General features: G+C 38.8%; 1 long non-coding RNA gene across 1 annotated transcript in view; it reads right to left on the bottom strand.

The window, feature by feature from the left end:
- Positions 1-16,737, bottom strand: part of LOC148189414 (uncharacterized) — a 103,473-nt gene extending 86,736 nt beyond the window's left edge. The window contains exons 1-2 of the long non-coding RNA XR_015776727.1: positions 16,477-16,737; positions 5,711-5,806 (exon numbers count right to left, since the gene is read on the bottom strand). This is a non-coding gene — a long non-coding RNA (uncharacterized LOC148189414). The remainder of the gene's footprint in view (positions 1-5,710; positions 5,807-16,476) is intronic.
- Positions 16,738-22,000: the final 5,263 nt, after the last annotated feature.

Below are 22,000 nucleotides of genomic sequence, written 5' to 3'. Positions count from 1 at the left end.
TTAGTTTATTCCCGTCTGTGTCCCTTTGCTCCATGTCATCCTCTCTCTGTCTCTCCCTTTTACACTTGAGCTGCCCTATACAATAAAGGCAAAAGCCAAAAAAAATCATAAAAAAGCCTAAAAAAATGCTATCTTTATAATTTATTTAACTTATTTTGATTCCACAATTGCATTATATAAGTGTATTTGTTATGTTTATTATTAAAGGAAATGTTTGTGCAAATTTGCTATGAAAGTACTTATAGACACCTACACCTATTACCTGGCAAGCTAATGTTAGCTAGCTTTAAAATAGGTGATTTTATCATCTGAGTGTCAATTTGTGCCAGGGTGAGTGTACCCACAATACAGCTATTCATTCCTTTACATCAGCTCACGACTATATACAATACACGATACTAGGCTCACGATACAATTTCTCACAATTTTTTTTAAATATAAAATGAGATTACAGAAAAATTGTGACTGAAAAATATTGTTAATTATTTTCAAACAAAAATTATACAAAATACTGCATCTTTTCTTCTTTACTACATCAAATTAAAGAATCCCATATTATTTTTGAGGTAGGGTATAAAGGCAAAACACAAACTATGCAATAAATGCATTTCTGGACATTAAAAATGCCCCCTGCTCATAAAAAAAAAAAAAAAAAACTTCCACTTGGGACGGAGGTGAGGAAAGCAGAGAGGGCAAGTATGAAGAACTAAGATGGCCATTTCCCACTCGGCGGTGATAAGTTGGGCTCTGTCTTTGGCTCTTGTAGTTGTTTGGGTGAGCAGGGTTGTGAATGCGCTTGTCAATGTGGTTTGGCCGTGTAGTCGTCGTTAAGGAGGAACGTGCGTAGGCGGGGCTGACCGGAGCTCCTCTCTATGATGCCGGCTCTCATGCTGCTTCATGTTAGTTGTACTATTTGTGTAGTTCAACACCCTCTTGCAATATTTGCAGACTGTTTTTGTCTTTTCTGTTATTTTCTCACCTTTATTACGTTCTGACTTAAGGAAGCTCAAATGCCTCACACTTCAGATATGAAACTGGAGGGTGTTTCTTCTATTTCAATATCTTCTATCGCAGGGCCTTTGCTTCATCTTAATTATGTTGGCGCGGTCACTGTAATGATGTAGGACGTTGACCTCGTAGTGACATAGCATGTCAAGCAAGCAAAAGCATAAGTTACATGCAATGCATTGTTACATCCCTAGTTGGAGTTATAGCCAATCTCAGATATTTCCTGAAAGTTAAAACTCATGAGTGTACTTCCAGAAGGTCAGGTGAAATAGTATGAAGAGTGACACAGTCCACAGATGGAGTAAATGAGTTGGTTAAGCACAGGGTTACCACACAGGAGAATAGGGTTTTAGTCCCATGTGAACTGACATTGGCTTATTTTTTTTTTTAATTTCTAGGGTATATAAAGGTGCTGCTTGCACACACATAAATTTAGCACAAACTTTTACACAAAATTGAAAAAAAAAATTAAATTGTTTTGGTCCAAATTATTGAAAACTAGGTTAATAAAACAAAAGTTCTCTTTAAATGAAAGAAATCTATAAAAATGAATTAAGACATCAAAAAAATATGATTATGCAATATGTGTATCTGCATTATAAAACTAATAATAATAACAATAACCATTTTTGACCAAACCTTTGCATGGGAGGGTGTCCCATTTTTTTCCTGAACCTTTTCTTTTTTTCTGCAGAACGTCATTATCCTAACGTCATTTTCAGATAAGCAATCTATCCGAGCAGTGTGCTGTAAATGAGAGGCGAACCCACCCAGTGGCAAGCCGTGAGGAGGCTTATTGTTACTCCTGAGGACGCCCCACTGATGAGTTGCTCATTGAGCTGCACAGTGAAAAGGGCTGACGACTGTCTCCAGTTTAATTGGACAAATGAATCAATTACATCAATAGCAAATTACAACATTCATAATTGATCCCTGAACAAATGCAGTATAGATCATCCCGGCGTTCAATAGCTATGCCACAATATTCATGTTACACTGAGCATATTCAGGAACTAATTAAATCTCAGAGGAGACGGTCGATGTTTGAAGTAGCATGAGAGAGCTATTGATTGTGCAACCACTATCTCTTAGACCAGTGATTTAAGCTGCATGACATGATGCAAGTATTTGTTTTGATTAATTGAATATATCCTCTCCAGAAAGAAATACTTAAATTGCAGATAGAGACAACAGAAGCAGGCATAAAACGGTAAATCAAATCATATCACTTTTGGATAAATTTGTGTTTGTGCGCTATCAAGTCATTCCTGTATTGCTGCTTTTATAGCTCCCACATACAAGCTGTGAAAACAATTTGCCCTTGAAGGAAAATAAAATATCTCCTGTTGCTATTGACTTCTTACAATGACTTTTCACATAACTTGTATTAACCATGATTGCAAATGAGTGCGTTTAGGTATTGGACTGACACTAAGCATAGCACTGAGGCTTTTCAAAAGCCTTCATAGCTTTTACAAAAGGAGGGCTGCTGTCAGTGTGAGAGTTCACTTGACGAATCAATATCACGGACAGAAGGATAAATGCTAATGTCTGAATGCATGTAGAGAACATTTCTGCCTGGAACACAGTAGTTATGCAGCTGCTTTCTGCTTACACTTTCTTTTTTCATGATAAAATGAAAGTCATTTTCTTCAGATTACAAAATCAGAGTACAGTTATTTTGGTTTGATTAGGCTTTAGCTTGGTTTGTAGTTACCGCAAATTTAAAAGCTATATTTTCAGATAAAATACACATTTTTACGACATTTTATAAAAAAGTAAAACATATACTCAGTGGCCAACCATGAGTATTTATTTGTTTGGACCCATTTTAAAAAGGTGTTTCTTAGACTATATGGCTGTAGTTTGTATTATTTCTACTACCCCTTTTCAGTGGCCTGTGAAACTGTTATGGTGGTTACTTATTTTTTACATCTCTTACCTATTCAGTCTCTGTGTCAAACGCAGTCGACTAAAATTGGAATGATGTGCGAGCGCTGCTCAAATGGAGACAGACAGTATTTTGTGGCAGCCCATCATATTTCCATCACAGCTGATGAGAGGCGATCAGAGCTGGAGCCAATAAATACTGACTCCTGCAGAGTTATTTGACCAAGGAGAGAATGCCAATTGTAACCTTTCCCATTAAATAAAAAATCCAGATGCTTGCAGCTGTTAGTGGGTTTTTTTTTTGTGCAGTGGGAAAGTGACTTAATATAAAAATAGATTTTTGAAAATCTTATTTTATGGTCAGTTGACGCTATTGTTAGATGTCTGATTATCGTTAGTAGCTATAGCACTGGCGTCCATAGTGTGTCTGCTCTCCTTGGACGAGTGGGAAAGACACCTGTACGCAGTAGTACTCTTTATAGCTCGTATCTTGTTACAAATTAACAAAAAGTAATCAAAACGAGACAAAGACTTTTTCCACTTGAATGAGGACTCATTCATGCTCAACGTTAAGACGTGTATACAGACTCAAATGGAGCCTTCTGTCTGTACTCTGCGTTCATTTCATCCATATTTGTGCAGGTTTTTTGAAAGCTTACAGATGTGGATAAAACAGAGCAGTAACCCCAGAGATTGTCAGGGTGGGGCAGTGTGGTTAAAAAATGCCAGAAAGGAACAAATCAATCATTGAGCGAAAAGAATTTTCCGTCCATGTCGCAAGGCGTTTCAAATGTTGCCTCTGTTAAAAGGTAAATTAGTTTGTCCTCCACTACTGTTGCCTAGTTTGTTGTTATCTGAAACTTTTGAGTTCCCCCTCTATTGCCATCTATTGGCTGTATCTGTGCTATCATATAAGGGAGCATGAAGTAAGAGGACAGTGATGTTTGAAACTGAGGTGCTTTTTTTGTACCTAAAGGGAGTATTTATGGAACTGTGAAGTCACTGAGTGAATGTTTACTGCATGAACTTCATACAGGCCTTCAAGTCCAACTTTCACTTTTTTCAAATCTTAAGTTTTTATTGGCTTGTTTTTTTTTGTTGTTGTTTTTGTTGTTTTTTTTTTTTTGCAAAATGAAAAAACAAACTCAAACTGCAAAAATCTATAGACAACATGCTGCCTGCGGTAACCACACTGACATGCCAAATGCCACTGAAATGAAGACTGGGGAGACAGCCAAATTCCATATCTCAGTAATTCATGAAATTATAATCATTTTACAAATGTTTTCTTTCTCTCAAAGAAAAGTTTAAACAAGGGGCATTGTAAAAAGAAGGTGTTTCAGTTTTAGCTGCAATGTAATTGATTTTTTTTTTCAGTCCTGAAGATGTCCCAACCATCACAGGGAGGCAGAATTTAGCGGGAATGCACTCCTACATTTTACAAAATTGTGCCTTTAAAATTTGGTAAAGCTCTAAAAATCTTGATAAAATTGGGAGCAGCCACCTGTGTCTGTTTAGGGATCAAATTATTTTCAATATTGTTCAAATCACCTGTGAGTGATCGAAGCTTCTTCATGTTGATGCAACAATGTCCTAACCAACCCCACTCACCCCTAAATAATAAAAACTGTCAGTATAACGCAATAGAATTCAACATCACCAAAAACTACAACGTTAAAAATGACCATAGAGTTGAACCAACAACACAATCTTCATGCAGGCAAGACTGCTTCAATAGACTGCATTAGGTTTGCCTAGTTTTACCTAATAAACTGACAACTGAGTGTCTACAGCCAAATAAAAAGTGAGATTCAGGTTTAAACTCAATTTTCATGAAATATGTAGTTAGAGGGGTTTTGCCTTTGCAGAGCTGAAGAATTACTAAAAAGCAGCAAGGTTCATCTCCCACAATGGGAAAAGGTTAAAATCCATTTACTTCTGAAATATTGCTGGTGTCATTTGAAACCGAGCTTCCCCTCCATTCTCCTCTCAGCTGCTGACCTTTTTCTACTGTCCACGTCTCAGCGCCGGTGGAGAGTATTTTGGCCACACTCCATCTCTTCCTAAATGAGGCCAACCGAGGAAGTGAATCAATGTGTTTTTCCCCTAGTCATAGGAAACAGCTGTCGTGCTGTCGTCTGGTACAGAGCCGGGCTGACTTAATGCCAGAGCCGGCTGGGAGAGTCAGCGGGGAGGAGAGAGCTCCCCCTCTGCATCCGCTAGTACTAAACCCATCACCTGAGCGAATTCCACTTGCCATGCCTCGCAGCTACACTCACAGCACAGGGAAATAAACAAAGAACCAGCTATGCTCCAGCAGGGTACCTCCCTGGCACTGCTGCTGTGTTTCACAAAACCAGTCCTAATTAACTGAGTATCACTTTTATACGTCCTTGGATTATTTTAACTTTTATTCATGCAAATGTTGCTCCAGTTGCAGGTGAATCATGATGAAATAGTGCAATTCTGTCTATTCAAATAAACTCCAAGACAGATAATGAAGCAATGTCATGGAGAGAATAAAATCCTTCAAAATACAAAATGACAAGTTGAAAACGGGAGGTTTCTGTGCAAGCCTTTAGCATGTGTTTCATTAGCAGGACCTGACCTTATCTCCCAGGACCAAACCTTATCTCCCACAGATACGCCAGCATGCATAATAAGAGTAGGCCCTTTGTGCCAAATGCTGCGGGGCAGAGCCCATACCTCTCTCCTGGTACAGACCACCTCCCTTTTTTTCGCTTTCAGGCCACAGCTGTACACACAAATATAAAGATGGGATGCAGGAAAGCACACACAGAAAGACACTCACCTCCCCTGTGTTCAACACCTCCTTCATGTTGCTCTTTGCTGTTCTTCCCCCCAGAAGATGCCTTTTTTATGAGTCAGGAGGTGAGATTGTAACATCCTGGAAGAAACACATGAAGGTTTTATTTTTACCAGGAAGCAATAAAAGATAACAGTAAAATCTCTTCGATGTATGCATGTCACCATGCTTTAATTGTTTTAATTAAAGAAAGGGAGTGTGGATGTGTGTGTATACATCTGCATGTCCTGTATGTTTGCAGCATACAGGACGAGCATCTGTGCAAAGCCCTGAGCCGAGCGGAGGCTAGCTGCTCCATATTCATGTGTTTCCCCATATGTGACCCTCCACTGTAAACAAAGAATATTAAACACGGATACTCGGAGGCCGCCTAATGAACACATACACATATTACTCGCAGTGTAATGAATCGATATAGCTTCTTCTTTCATCAAATATTTATTGAAGTAATATTCCTGAGCCCTTCAAACACAAACAACTGCACTGTCTGGAGTTTAACGGCAGACCCGTGTGGCCTCGGAGCCGGGCGGAACACAGCTACTCATTACAAGAAAAATATAAATCCTTCACTTAATGAAACATATTAAGTCCATCAATCATCTACGGGTTGGTGGATCAAATCATTACAAAACAAATTTTTACAGGGCATTGTAAAGATTTTGCAATATCAGTGAAAAATACATTGTCTGCTTTACAATCATGTTCCGTCTCATTTAGATGAAAAAATTTGAGTCCTGTCATCTCCAAATCATCTGTCACAATAAACATGCAATCTCATTAATCTTTAGAGGATGTGTAAAGAGCCACCTTATGAGTATTAGAGTCCAGGACTCCAGCAGAGCGTGACGGCTCTGTGGTGTAAACCACTGCAACGGTTATGAAGACTGAAGTAATAGAAAAGCCTTCTGTCCCCCCCGAGACCCTTTGTCTCTTTCTTCTGGAGCTAAAGCAAAGCAGCTGACAGATTCCTATAGCTGCCTGGAAACCTCTGGAAAAAGTGACGGACCACAGCTGTCTCGGACTTTGCACCCCCCCCCCACCCCCCCACCCATCTGCTGGGATATCCACCTGCTTTCGGTGCATCCTTGAAAAAGCCAGCGAAGAGAAGAGATTGTAGTTAGAGGATGTCAGAAAGTCATGGAAAGTGAAACTCACTGCATGCTTCTAACCTGGTGACCATCGTTTTGGCTTTTATTAATTTATTTAACCACTGTGCATGTAAACAAACTGCAGTGGCACCCCATTGCCCTGTCTCAGCTGAAGGACGAATAGCTATTGGGCTCCCTCTATTGGCCTTTATGCGTCCACCTGCATTATGTCCAGCAGGAGGTTCAAAGGGTAAAAGGGCCAGTGACCTCATTTCTCTCTATGTCCCAGACTTCCTATAAGGTAACATTTTTAACTTATATTGAACTCAACTGATCTTCCATATGTTTCCCTTTCTGTATCTACAGTATGTGATTTCGTATGCATGTAAAGCACAGAATATGTGTTTTAAATAAGTGAGTCTCATTTCTATTAATGTGATTAATTGTTCAGTCTATGAAATGTCAGAAGAAAACAAAACAGAGCCCAAGATGACCTCTTCAATGTCTTGTTTTATCCAAACAGTCCAGAGCTATCCCAGTCACCAGAAAAAAAGTCTGCACTGAAAATTGTAGTGGATTATGTAGTGGATACGTAGAAACTCTAAGTTTAAACAACACTGTGGTTAATATGTGGTTAGGTTTAGGCATAAAAAACACTTGGTTATGGTTAAAAAAAAGATTGTGTTTTGCTGTAAAATATGGTGTTCGGGGGGTACAATTTTTTTAAGATTTTTTTTTTGGCTTTTTGGCTTTATTTGAGTGTGAAAGGGGGAGAGAGAGTGGGGATGACATGCAGCAAAGGGCTGAGGCAGGAATCGAACCTGTGGCCGCTGCGGTGAGGACACAGCCTCTGTACATGGGGCACCAAAATTGTAACCCCAAGGGGGTACAATTTTGGCAGAGGGATTAGTGATTTCTTCAAAGAACAACCACTTTTTGCGCAACTATCATGACAGCAAAAGCAGCATTGTCTCTGTAAAAAACAAACACTTTTTAACAGCTACTTGAACCACGATCACAGCAAGAAAAGCAGCGATGACTCATCAAAAAAACTACTAACATGGCAGCAAAAGCAGTGATATCTCTGTAAATAACAGCAGCTTTTCATGCCCTAAAAAGCTACATGAAACACAGCTACAGGTCCCTAAAAAACACCCACATTTATGGTCTGAAAAGCAACTGGAAAGAGAGCCATGGGTCCATGTGACTAAAAAGCCACTCGAAACACAGCAATGATTCATTAAATCAATTGTTGCTTGTTGGTCTTGAGTGATCTGCAGCTCCATCCATCCACTATCCCCTCAGCATCCCGATGACAATATCAACTTACATATTACATCACTGAGATCACTTTAAAAATGCTGGTACGATGCGTATGAAGTATGCAAACACAATAAATTTGTCGTTTGCATAAACATACAATGCCAACATATTCTCATGGCAACTGGACTGCCAGAACCCGAACATATTCAATTCACAATCAAACAAAAAATAGACAAGCAGCAAATCCTCACATTTGAGGAGCTGAAACCAGCAAATTCATTGGCATTTTTGTATTAAAAAAAAAAACATATCCTCCCGGTCCACAGGGTGCATTCCATTAATGCAAAGTACACACCATGTTTCTGAAGTTGTTAAAAATGTTATTATCCTCCTGTCATTGGATAAAAAAAACAAGCCCAAACTGTTACATTAGAGGCTTCGGATAAATAGAGACTTTTCCCAGTTCTATAATGAATACTTATAATGATATACTGTCCTGTAAAGACATGCAGGGTACAACCACTTTAATCTTATGAACTGTTTGCTTGACACGACCTGGTCTTTGTGCTGACCAGGTAACACAGCGCTCAGCTAATTAGCACCGTCCCATCACTTGAACTGACCGACGCGTCCCGATTTAATTAGAGAACACTATCCCCAACAATTTTCTGAGTCGTAATTGTTGCCAGGGAGCCAACTTCTGTAAACGCATTCTCCTCATGATGAATTATTCATGGAGTAAAGCAGGAAAGCCCAAATCATCCATCAACATCAGGGGTAAATACATAAACAAAATTATTCACATAAAGTCAGCCTTAAATCTCAGTTTAGTTGTTTAGTGTGCAGGCTCTAACACAGGATGCTTATTATTCCCATTTCAAAAAGGTTGTGGAGAGCAGCTAATATGGATTTACCTGTGGCTCGAGAACTCGATTCATTTTCTGAACAAGTAAGGTAGAGAAGTGGCTGTATTGAATAAAGCTTTTATTGGAAGTCACTAATAAAATCTGTCATGGCAGAAGTACAGAAAGTGGGAAAGTGAAGCCGGGGATTTAACTAGTATGAAGCTAACTGCTGCACGTCCATCTTGGTGATGCCTCGTGAGAGACACCTGATTATTTTCCTCAATCTCAGACCGCCTTTGTCCACAGCCACATCGCTCCAAACAGCAGACACACTCTATAAAGCAACACCGCTTAACACAGTCCACTGTCTCAACCTGTCACTCAAGACGACAAGAATATTTGCACTCCCTGAAGACCCAAAAGTTAAATTCAAGCGGCTACTTTTAAACCTTGACACAAAATCTATAGAGTCCAGATTATGAGTAGATTGGATGTCAGGCTGAGTGTTTGATCGTGATGACAGGTTACAGAGCCACTTTGCAACCTGACTGACAAAAAAATTGGTTTCTCTCATTCTCCCAAACGTGCCAGACACCTGGAGGAACAAACCGATCCTGTGTGAGTACATAGTCAGGGCAGCTGACACGTCATGTCGCGCCAGAAGATTTAACAACATCCATAACAGAGTCTTGCATTCCAAACAAAGTGGTTTGGTGCTCTTTCAACAGCATGGAGGGGCCACTGACATTTCAGATGGGACATATGTTAACCCCCAACATCCAGCCTCTCAAATATTTATGATATATGTACGTGAGGGGAACCAGGAGGAAAGGAAGCGCAGAGTCTTGTTTGTAGACTTCATAAATAATTGGACTTGGAAAGGTTACATTTAGCATCAGCTGGATGGCGAAAGACTGATAAATTTGGTTTTGAAATTGGCAGGGGCACATATGTTACCACAACCATGAGGACGCCAAGAATATTCATACTGATGCACATGTCTTTATGCTCTCTCTCACACATCCACAACACAATAACAAAAAGATATGTGGTTTAAGACAAGAGTGTCGACTGCTGATGATACCAAACCTAGCAAATACTGCTTAAATGGGTTTTTTTATGCTGCATTCACATGGAATCAGGGAGACAGTAGAAGGGGCAGGAATCACTAGAAACCCAACGATACCATATTATCATACTTTAGGCACTATATAATATAATTAATAATTATTACCTTTTTGGCTGTTTATATGTCCCCAAAGAAGCACTTTGTCAACATATATTTTATCTAATACGATCAAGTTTTAAGGATACAGTCTCTCACTTTGATCATTTTTAATGTATCTAGTGGACTGACAAAGCAATTGATTTTATTATTCAAATAGGCCAAGAAAATTTTAATTTGTATTTGCAATATAAATAATATGTTTTCAAAAAAAAAAACATGATGAATGATTTTGATTTGATTCAGTGACCTGCAATCAATATGGCACCATATCATCTGATCATTTAACAAAATTTGCTACAGAAGAGGGTGCCTCCCTTTTTATTTACTTATTTATTCTTTTGCTTTTGGCTATACATAAATACATAAATAATGTTAATAATTGGCACGAGTTAAGTGCAGTAATGTTTGGGCTACTTGAAATGGACTCCACTAACACACATCAAAGAGCTGTCTGACTTCAAGCTTTAAAGGCTAATTTCGCCCAATAGCCATAAAACACTGAATAACAACAAGACCATTTAACACAAGTATAACCTGCGGCTCAAAAATAACAAGGTTAACAGACAAAACGACTGTTTTTACTAGTCACACAGTGTTAGCTTAAGCACTGTTAGCCTAAATCAGCCTAGCAGCTAGCGGAGTTTAGCTTAACAATTTACAAGCATCATTTTTACTTTTTATTACTCACCGCTGGTTTGAGTCGCTGCATCTCCTGAGCAAACAGCGCGGCTGAATTTCAGCCTACAGGCTCGGTGTTTTTCAGTCTAAAATTATTGAAACAGAGCAGCTAACTTAAGGTTAACAAGAAGTCAGTGGCCCGGCAGGGAAACTACGTCGTGTTTTCGCAGTATAGCTTTGTTTACGTACGGCATGCGCTGTCTGTTGACCCGCAGTTTCTCCGAAAACAAAACATTTCCACACTGATTATTTCTTTGCGAGTAAACAGCTATCCTCATCATTTCCTCTTGGCTGTTCGCCATCATCTACCTGACGCTGTGCGACGGTGACACAGAATTTCAAAATAAGGGCGCGCCTGAAAGAGGACGATAAGGATCGATGTTTACACTTTGCATCCATGGAACATGATCGTTGCTCATTTAATCGATATACTGATGCAGATGGATGGATCTAGCATAATTTTCTGGCTGATCCGTAAACGATATCATTTGTAAACAATATCATTTTTAAATAATGTGATGTATTGTTTTTCCAGCGCATACCATCCGGCTGATTCCAAGTAAACGCAGCTACTGTCATTTTCTGGATGATTTGTAAACAATTTAATATGTAAACAGCATAAATTGTAAACAATATGGCATCACCATCACAACACATCATCATACACGTTTCCTTTTACTCTTCTGTCGTTCTGTCATACTGTTTGTTTGTTTGCTTGTTTTTCCTGTACCCTCTTAACAGTGTTGTCTGTCTGCACATACTGTCTGCCTGATTCCAAGTGAATGCAGCATTCCTGTAATTTTCTAAATTGGCTCTAGAAGTTACTGCATGCAACATTTTATTTTTGTGGCAATAAAGCTGGTACACTGTATTATAATTGTAAACACAATTACAGTGGCATATGGAGCACTGGTAAAATACTAAAAAACTAAAATGAAATGCCTATAAAAAATACTAAAAAATATATCTTATAATATACAGACATGCCTGAATTATTCTATAATGCATCTGAGATGATATGATCGCCGAGTTAATTATTTCACTATATTCTGAGCACTGAGAGATGTCACATGGGAACCTTTTGCTCAACTGGCCTCATTTATAAGCACCTCAAACCTGGTTCATTTATCTGTTGAAATTATTCAATGGTACATGCCTCATTAATACAAAAAAGATGACTGCAATTGCTTTATTTGCAGGGATAGCACCACCCCTTTTAATATTGTTTGTTATCATGGAAAACACCTTATATATATATTTTTTTTTTAAAGTGTCCTTTCACTTCCTTTGTTTGCCTGATTGTGGATCATGAGCTGATCCAACAAGTTAGTAAGATTTTTTCTGGTCACTCAGGTATTATAAAAAGTAATACGGAGCAACCTTTGTTATGTGTAGTCAGTGGTTAATTTGGACTCTAAACGTGGGATGCCAAAGGGACGGGACACTATCTCCAACACTTTTCTTTGTTTGACCTTTCCTGCCAGTATGAGGTGGGTCTTTTAAAAGAAATGGAGAGGCGGGAGCTGATGGAGCGGTGTCTTTAATGAGGTATGCTGGGGCTGTTGTCTCTCCATTTAATTAGACAATTATGCAGCCTCCTACGGAAGAGGGAGCATCCGGGGTCACAGGGGAGGGAGCGGGTGATGCCACAATGCCACCCTGTCACATACAGAAGTAAGGAGGCTAAATCACAGGTGAGTCCCTCTGGGGCAAGCACAGACCCGGCTCTCCATTTGGGAGCCATTATAGGCTTATCCTATTTAAATTCAGTTCAACCGTCTTTGTCCATCTTCATCCTGTTTTTGATTAGGCTGGTAATTACCATTCCACAAAGACACCAGCAGACACCAACATTGCTGCAGTCCGACTGCGACGAATGGCCTTTTCCCCACATTTGAACTCTTCGTCAGACACTGAAAACAAGAAACTCGCACCTCAAAGAAACCAGGATGACTGCTGAACCCTCTGCCAAGTAAACAAAGACTTTTGCACGCAGGATATTTGAAGCTTGCAGGAAGATTTCATTCCACCAGTGCCTCATTTTGCACCAGAGAATAGTAATTACAGATTCACTGCCATCTGGTATCCATGCTTGTCTCTGCCCATTCTTCACCGGTGCCAAAGCAGGCTCCAGTTTTCTTCCATGGTGAATTGCTTTAACCTCATGTCTGCTGTCCCAGTGGATGTGTCACTACACTACACGCTCAGACAGTCAAAACCAAAAGCACTGCAAAGTGGGTTTAAGCTATAAGTGAGGTGAAGGTTGAGGTAGCACGGATCCACCTCTAAACAGGGACCATAACTCACGAAGATGAATGGTCGGAAATCTCAGCAAATGATGGGACAAAATTCATTTTGGTGATGTATGGAATGCTTCTCGGAGCAGTATTATTTGCACGTATGTCAGCACAACTGAACGTCCACCAATTCCTTTGTTTCGTCTTTTCTTTTCCTCTGAACATAAGATATCAACATTACACTGAAACTCATGAAAAGATAAATACCAATCTCAATTTAAATACATTTTGCACTTTTTTTAACCTTATATTTACACTGTGAGATTTTGATTGCTTGTATTTTACGGTTGTAATGTTTTCTGGGTGTGGTTTTCATAAAAGCCAGTATAGGTTTCTACTCCACATGTACTTTTTTAAATATGTTTATTTTTCAATTTCAAAAAAATAAACATAATTATTATTTATTATTTTTAAATTTTCAATATCATCTTGCTTTGTACTATGTGAAACAAATAAACTAAACTAAACTAATTTCAAAATATCGCAGTATTTGTATGTCCTGCTTTTACAAGAATATTTGTAAGGGGTGAAAACTGCTGGCAAGTTGAGTTAAGGTGTCTGAGATGAGTAAATCAAATGCACCTGAGTGTCATTGAATACAACTCAAGGAAATCTGACCTTTTGTACTAAGGAGTATATTGATCAATACCACAAATTTGCTTAAATCTAATTGCTGACCATGAAATGGTAAAGGATCTTAAATATTCACTATTTTACATATTATAAGTTGTTGTTTTTAAGTGTTTCTGAATCCTCAGACGTTTTGATTATTTCCAAATTTGCATGAAAACATTAGTGATTTCCAATGTGGTCTCAGATTTTTGGACCCTTACGAAAAGTTATGCACCAGAATTCTTATAAAATAAAATAGTATACATCAGAAGCTAGAGTGCATAAAGCAGCATCAAAATAGAGCTTGTTTATCAAAAGAAGTGCTGGAGGATCCCCCGCAACCCCTGACAGAGGTCCTAGCTAAGCCCCCAATAACCCCCTAAAATCCTAGAAACATCCCAAAAAATCAGAGAAATATCCTAAAATCCCAGAAATGTCTTAAAATACTAGAAATGTCCAAAATATGCCAAAAGCCTAGAAACTTCCTAAAATCCAAGAAACATATATGGTGCTGCTGCAACTGGCTCCACATTTTGCAAAAGTGGCCCCAAAGCAAGCAAAGCAAGTTGGGTATCCCGGTGGTATATTTATCAGACAGATATAAGAGGGCTATCTTCCAATCTAACTGTTAGCCGACTTCTAAAAATATCAAACTGCTCCTTTAAGAGCCAACTATCAAAAGTGCATGTTGTCCCTTTACAAGAAAGACAGTATTATTAAGAAAGTGATAAAAAAAAATCCCAGAAAGCTCTTTAAAGTTATAATTAAACATAAAGGCAAAGCTGCTGCATCTTTACACATTTACTTCTCCTGTGTGTGCACGGACTCAGAAAATCACAGCTGCCGCTTCACAGTTCACCATAAATCATAATCAGCCTCCAATCTTTCCCTGCACAGATTCATATGCAAGTCAGAAAATGAGCGTCATTTCCCAGGAAAGTAGTCGCCCAGCGGAGAGCTTGACTGTACATCATTTCTCACCGCTACCAGTGTAGTTAGAGAATAACAAACAGCGGAAGAAAAAACACTGTCCCGCACAATTTCCCAGCATGAAAAACCCTCAGTCTGTGAAGCTGCTCGAGAAGACAATTAATCCATCATTACTGCTGGTTTAGCCCCAGTTCAGGCTCCAGACTGATGATAGTGTACCATCCCAGCATGGCCTATCCATAAGTGAGCAGCTACAGGCAGCACAGATCTGCTCTCTTGTGTTAAAACATACTGCTGGGAATTTTCTCCATGTGCCAGAGCTCGGGCCAGCTGCCACTAAAGACACATATTTAAACAGTGTGCTGGTGGTATCACTTAACCAGAGCATTATGATGGCATTAGATGCAGAAAGGATACACCAGTGTACTCACACAGCAGCTGTTTTCCCCCAGAACACCAAACAGTGATCAATTTTCTACAATAATCAAGCTGGGGACTTAAAAAAATAGTCACAAGTATAAAAAGGAAGAAATTAAGCAACATGATGGCATTTCATTTTAAAGATGGATCTCTCCAGTCACCATTTTAGAGGATTATAAAATCTAGTGGGTGTGTGAGAGGCATTGTAAGCAGTATGAGATCATGTTCAACCTTCTTTTGAAGAGTAGGAGACACTTGAAGCAGAATTTGGCAAAGCAATCTTTCCCAGAACAGAGAAAGCCTCGCCAAATGGACAATAAAACCTCATTAAGAGTTCAGAGAGGAGAGGTTACACTTAAAGGGACAGTTCTGATTTTTTTTAAGTGGTTTCGTATGAGATAATAATCCATGGTGTACAGTACAGTAGTTCCAAACTTGTGGGTTGCAGTCCAAATGTGGGCTGTAATTGACTCGTTACAATATCAAGTTTGTTAAAAAAAAACACACACACTTTATTTTGAAGTACGTTGAATTCCTGGCACAGAACTTTTATTCTGAAGTGCCATTTCCTGGAATAAAATTGAATATATGGTCATTTATCTTATGTGTAGTCCTTGAACTCATGACTATGGAGAAATCCAAGCCTTGTGGCCGGACCATTTGGGAACCACTAGTGTAATACATAAAGTAGATGGCCGTCAGCAACAAAACGTACTTTAGCAACCTAAAAAAATTCTCACTTAAAAAATATCAGTGTCAGTTTAAGTGTATACTATATTGGGAGTATTTTCACTGCTTTGCCTTTCTGTCAGAAAGCCCATTTCAACTGGAAAGCCATCAATGGCTTCAGTCTCCATCTTTGGTAAATCCAAACTAACCCTTTTAAGTGTCAAGGTCACACAATAACAAAAACTAAAGACCTGATCAAGGCAGCAGCAGACCAGCAGCTCCTGGGTTCAGGGATGTTACATTGCTGATTTTCTTAATGAATTCTGGCTTTGAAGAGAGCGATTTAACAGCTTCATTTTTTTAAGTGGTACTTTCTTCCCAGGTGGTTTAAATAAGTGTTGTTGCTGCGCCCTCCTCAGCAGTAGATTGCTTAGCTTGACTATCAGACTCCAGCCTGCTTTTCCAATCTGGGGCATGCTCACTGATATCTACTGTTTTTAATATACTGTCTATAGATAATATAACCTATACAACTCCAGCTGAAAAAGTCTGAGCCATCTCGTTAGCCTCCTACACCCCATAACTGATATGCAAACTGCAGGCCAAGGCATGCACAGGTGTATTTGTCTATCTGGCTGCAAAACTTTCCTAAAACTGAGAGTAGTTTGAATCAAAGAGTTCCCTGTAGCTGCTTTCCTCTCAGTTCGGAAGATCAACTTACTTTTGGAGGACAATCTGGATGCAAAGCTCTCCATGGGCTCCTTTGTAGAGGGGTAAACAATCTGCTCCACACTCAGCTGCTGGTTGATGTTTTTCCAAACAATAATCCTTCAAATTAAGTCTGCTTTGTCTTTTATATGCATCCCATCATATGAAAACAAGACTGTGAGGAGGCATACACCACTGTGGGAGAAAAAAATGGTCAAATTAGAGCAGTAGTGTAGCCACACACTGAGCACACTAGCAGGTGCTAGCCTGACTGTGATGTATGGTGGCTGGTGAGGGTCAAACAGAGTCTGGTTTTCCAATTGGTATTTACCTGTTGAAGCTAGCATAAGTAATCATATGCGACTGTGATAAAAATATTAAAACTTATAATGATTTAACCATTTAAGGCATATTGTTTCCTTTAAATGTGACTTTAAAGGAGCAATAAAAATTAATTTCTTAAATTCAAATAAATTCATTTTTGAATTATACATAGCTACTTTGTCAGGAGATAGAAAAATAACTAACAAAAACAACATAAAAAACAAGCAACAACATCAATGCAAATTATAAATTATGGTAAAATGCGTATGCTCATAGAGAGGAGTCTGCAAATAATGAATAAATCAAATCAAATTAAATTAAATCAAATGTAATTTAATTACATTAGGCCTGTATTAAGAGGTGCTGGCCAAATTTACAATTAAATCACTATAGCACTTTAGTAGTGTAAAATAAATAATTAGAGGAGCAGGAGAGACCTGTCTGTCTTTATGTGGAGTTTCATGTTAGCTGGCACCGGGCATCCATACGACATCAAAAAGATGTTGGACATCGGACAGATGTTAAATTTTGGTTTGAATTAAAACACATTGACTATATTTCAAATTTCTAAAAGGGTTAGAATTTCACATTGAGTGGACAGTGTCATTATGATGTTTTGCAGGCGTTGGGTTTAGTTAACCATACTTTATGACTAAATGTTGTTATTCTAAATCAAGGTGGCATTAGACATCCGGAAAACATTGGATTGTGATTAATTTACAACATGACTTAAAACCAACAAAATATCAACATCATCTGTCATCAGTATTCTACATCAAATTGGTGTTGGCATTAGAAATTGTCCTGACACTGAATTTTGGTCACCTGGTGTCACAACCTAAATTCAATTAAATAGCAATGTCTAAAGACGTAAGTGGCCAGCTGGACTGTTTCCATTGAGCACACTTTCATTAACCTGTCTCACCACGAGGCAAGCTAAAGTTATCTTTTTTGCCATCAATAAAATGATACGCAGCAAGTTAACCTCTCTTACTCTTTTAGTTGTCTTTGTTTTGGCAGTCAGAGACTCAAGGTAAAGCAACAAGCTGCAAAGGTTGTACTCAGGTAAAAACTATAATGCCCTTCTGATCTCTATTTCTATGGGAGGAGGAAAAAAACACTCCAATCAATAACAAACCACTCTTCCATGACATCAGGCTCTGGGATACTGGTGACAAACTGCCTCAAAACGTTACGAACCTGACTGTAAGTAGAAAAATGTTTTATTGTACTGTATGTTCCCTCATAAAAAATTTTTATTGTAAGTTGTATGTTTTTATTATATTTTGTGTCCTAGTAGATGTTCTGTTTCCCCAGGATGTTTTTTTTTTTGTGTGGCTATTTTCACAAGAACGACAAAGTTAAGTTGAGAAACTGAATTGGCAATATTTAGTGTATTAGAATGATGCTTCTCTAGATACAGAAAACATAACAATTGAAACAAATTCAACAATTGTGAAACATTTGTACTAACATGATATGAGTGATTGCCATGATACAATATGTGCACCACACGTCCTGTCACCAATATAAACAGTTAGATTTACAGCTGCACAAATAAACAGAAACACATTTTACATGATTTTTATTATTGCACCAATGAACCTGATACATGAGGTGTGAAACTTAGTATTTGGACTTGAATTTAAATTGAGGTCTGTGGGTGTCCATATAAAGTTTTACCTGCCTAAGGCTCTGCGGGGGATTGAAAATGTTGAGTCTGCGAATGTGCCTTAAAGATGCTTTTGCTAAATTTTACATATTAGTAAAGGACTCTTTTAATGTATGCACATCCTGTACAAACACAGTTCAAAAGCTCAAAAACATCGAGTTCTATGAGGAATGATTTGAACTACAAAGTGGCTGAAATTGAGAGAAAAAAAAGCACAAAAGAGCCAGCTCTTTTTCCCAGGTTGGCATGAGCGTCAATCCAGCAGGACTGGTTCCAAATAAAGATTGAGTCCAGTTGGAATCACATGTATTTTTAAAGCAGTCCATCGGTCTCCTCTTATACAGTGTTGTTATTCTGCTCACGTTTGACTCAAAGATTCATGTCCCACAGGCTTTATGTTGGATTCTTTTTGGGTCCCCTTCCACACACACACACTTCATAGCTGCAGGATAAAACAGGAGATTATGGATCTGATATTAATCACAAACACACACACACACACACACACACACACACACACACACACACACACACACACACACACACACACACACGACAGCACTTATCCACTGGATTGTTATAATAGTAATTAATAAGCAAATTTAAATATTTAGCATTGGACCAAACCCTTTTGTTGCATATGAAACACTGCATTCATGAATATCAATTAGAGGCAGACATGATAAAGGCACTAATTTGTTTATCTCTCTGTGGTGCGCTGCAATATCTTGGGCTTTCACAATAATTCATGAGGGACTCTGTCTAATCCATTTTCAGCAAAACACCATATGCCAATGAGCACACACATACACAGGGCACCGGGACCTGCAGGCCCGGCGTCCAGACTCGATGGATTTGATTTTTTTTTTCTCAGCTCACGGCTCAAGGTCATGGTTCTCTGTGACTCCGCATGGCCTTGCGATTCCTGCTTGCACACTGCGTTCTCACTGAAGGCCGTGCTGTCTCAGCTTTCTGTCCCACAATCTGCAAATGCTGCCCTTGCCCTCTCGACCTCCCAGAGCTCAACCTGTCAACCCGCACACCCCCAGAACCCTGCTGCACTGCAGCGAGGAAGGGGATGGAGGTGGAGGTGGAGAAGACGTAAAAATGGAAGAAAAAAGGAAAGAAAGATTAAGGGAAAAATAAGGAAGGCAGGAATGGGCTGTAGAGCAAAAAGACAGAAAACAATTTAAGGCGGTAAAAATGGGGGAAAGCCAAAGCGCTGGAGATTGAAAGGCCTCTTCTTCTAATTTACACCGTATTCATCACCTCAGAGGGCAGACACTCATATCGCTTTCCATTCACTTCCTCACCCTTGGCTGCAGGTCAAAGGAAAAGGCAATTTCCCCTCAGCCCATGTACAAGCCGCTCCATTCCTCATGGATAAACTGTACTTTTGAAACGCACAGAAGTGAGGGCATTCATCACCAAGCCAGTTCTCCCCTCCTTCTCCTCTGCCGCCTCCTCCTCTGCGGGAAAAGCTGGAAGAAGCAAACACATCTGATTAATAACTTTCTCCTTGTGCAGTTAAAGAGCGCTCGGCAGGGCCACTGTCAGTCAAGAGGGGCAGCGTTGGGCTTCCTGCCCACCTAATTCGCTTACTGAGCACTGGGCAGCGTGCCCACCTACTGAAGACGCAGAGCAGACTGTCTCAGGCTGTCAGACTTTCATCTTGGAGATCCACCATGCTGGGCCTGCCAATGAAGACGCCGGGAGTCTGTTACAAATCCACTCCTAACACTCTCCCACACATCTTCAGCTGGGAAAAGAGAAGAAATTAAGGCAAGGTCAACAGAAACAAGCTAAACACGTTTAGGCTTTAAACAGATGTCATTACAGACAGATACACTTATATTTAGAAAGGCAGAAAAGAATATGTTGGGGTTTTTTTTTTTTTTTTAATTCTTCAAACTTTATTGACACATTTATGACATATCCATTTTAATTTTCAAAATAAAGGTTGTATAACAATATTTCATAATAAAAATGTTCAATTCACGATAAATAATATGTAAAGGAAATAAAGAGAAAGGAAAAAACAAACAGGTAAATAAATACATTAAAATCAAAAACCTTCAGTGTCTGCTATAAAGATGGAATAAAACTGAAATGTCTAGATAATCTTATTGTTCTTGCCAATTTGAAATGGATGACTTTCACATTTTCACTTGTTATTAACCCTTTGAAACCTGAGCAAATTGAGCAGCTTTTAAAAAAATACCCCAACATTTGCAAGAAATTAGTGAAAAGTTAGAAGAAAATGACCTGAAATTAGCAACAAAACAAAAACCAACAAATATAAAAGCAAAAGAAAAAAGCGGGAAATGACCTGTCAAAAAACTAAAATAAAATAACACATGTAAATAAAAAAATAAATGAATATATATTTCCACAACATTATTTTAAATACATAACTATAATAATTATAAAATTAGTTTTCTTGGCAATTTACCTAGTTATCTGCTAATTTTCTAGTGATTTTCTCAGTTTTGTTTTTTGTTAATTTGGGGGTGATTTTCTTGTCACCTTTTACTTAAAATAAATAAATAAAAATTGAGAAATTGCTGTTTGCCTTTTCACCCGTGTTTTTGAAAAAAATCAAACCAATTTTCCCATGTTTTCAAGGTTAAATGCTTATGAAAGGCTGCCTGAATGCAGCAAGAGAACTGATGTTGATCCAGGTTTCAAAGGGTTAATGTACAGAAAAACTGGTGGAAAAATATCTCTATATCAGCTATGTCAACGTGGCAGTCTGCAAGAGCTGAAATAAACGCACAGGTGCAAACTCTGATGCAGCCATTCCCTTCTCCCATCTCATCAAATTACCATCTCCCGCTCACACACTGCACTCCTCTTTAAAACATCACTTGTACTTCAGAGAGATGGAGAGAAGAGAGAGAGAAGGCTGGAAGTAGATGGATGATGATTATTCAGGCACGCTCTCTTCTCTTTCTCCTCTCTCCATTGATCCTGTCCCATCAGAGGGGCTATAAATATTAATAAGAGGGCTTTGTTTTAGCAACCTGTGTGAAGATCAGAGCGTAGAACAATAGAAGTATCTGGACATGTATTTTTTTTTGCAAGCAGACAGCCAGGCAACCTGCAGAGTGTCCTTGGGGGAGGGGAGCCTGGGGGGAGCCCAGCCCTCAGCCCAGCGCCTCAGGCTCAGTGCGTTCAAGTCAAGGGCAGCTCAAGGGGAACAGCTACTGTGGGAGACCTGAGTCTGGTTCAGATTTAGCTTCTCACAGGTTAACTTGTGGTGCATGAAATCGTGGACAAACAGTGATTATAGTGTGTAGAACATACAAAGCACTTGTCTGTTTCATCTGTTGTGCTGTGCTACAAATGCTTTTGTAACTGTGTGAAAATACAAAAAAAATCTGCACAAACACAAAACATGTAATTATTTTTCTCATTCCTCTGTGAAAATAATGCAATTTTTTTAAAAGGGTCAGTTCACCAAACTCACAGACAAAAACATTAAATTGCTCACTGCTAATGATATATTTCAGTTTTAAGGACATTTTTTGTTTGTTTTAAG

This window comes from Plectropomus leopardus, chromosome 6, assembly GCF_026936395.1.
Source record: "Plectropomus leopardus strain MGB_pleo_1.0 chromosome 6, ASM2693639v1, whole genome shotgun sequence".
Taxonomy (NCBI): domain Eukaryota; kingdom Metazoa; phylum Chordata; class Actinopteri; order Perciformes; family Serranidae; genus Plectropomus; species Plectropomus leopardus.
The sequence above is the reverse complement of the archived record's forward strand: the minus strand, read 5'-3'. Positions and strand labels throughout refer to the sequence as shown.